Raw genomic sequence first — 922 nt, 5'->3', positions numbered from 1 at the left:
GCCATCTGTAATGAGATCTGGCGCCCTCTTCTGGCCAGCAGGCATACATGGAGGCAGAATGTTGTATACATAATAAATAAATCTAAAAAAAAAAAGAAATTCCCAACAATCAAAAAAATTATGTTGGAAAAAAATTGAATTGTAATATCTTCACATAATAAAACCTTTAAAAAAAAGCCCTCAGGAAGGTATCTAATCCAACCTGCAGGGGGAAGGGTCCAAGGGTCCACAGGAAGTGGCACCTGAGTAGTATCTTAAAAATGCTTGAACAAGGTAGATGTGCTAAGCACAGGAAGCAGCATGTATAAAAACCATTGGGAGGGGGGTGACCTAATCTGAGAACCACTGGTGATTCCAAGCCACTAAAACACAGTGGAAAGCTGAAGAGAAAAGTAGGGGCAAACCATGAAGACCAGTGGCTGCTATCATTGCTGGCTTTGCCAGAGAAAGAACTGTACCTTTGGTCCTGAGACACACACACACACCCCTAGCTACAGCACACCAGAAGATGCAGGTTGCAGTTTCCAAGGCAGGCCGCAGGTTCAAAGGGAAGGCAGAGGCAGATCTCTGTGAGTCAGCCTGGTCTACATGGGGAGTTCCAGGACAGCCAGTGCTATACATAGTAAGACCTTTTCTTAAAACAACAACAGCAGCAGAAATCAATCAGAAGGTACTGCAGCACTTTAGAGATGATGCTTTAGCCAGTCAGCAGAAATCAATCAAAGGTACTGCAGCACTTTAGACACAATGCTTTAGCTGGGCAGTGGTGGTGCTCGCCTTTTAATCTTCTATGTGGCTCAGTTACTTTTATTCTACACTCCCCATCCTGCTTCCTCTCCGACTGGCTGCCGATCTCCTTTCTTCTGAGAGATCTCTCTGTCCAGAGTCCCCGCTATACCTCCTGTCTAACTATTGGTCATTT

Source organism: Microtus ochrogaster, chromosome 8 (assembly GCF_000317375.1).
Source record: "Microtus ochrogaster isolate Prairie Vole_2 chromosome 8, MicOch1.0, whole genome shotgun sequence".
In the NCBI taxonomy this organism is placed as follows: domain Eukaryota; kingdom Metazoa; phylum Chordata; class Mammalia; order Rodentia; family Cricetidae; genus Microtus; species Microtus ochrogaster.
This window is presented reverse-complemented; position numbering follows the sequence as displayed.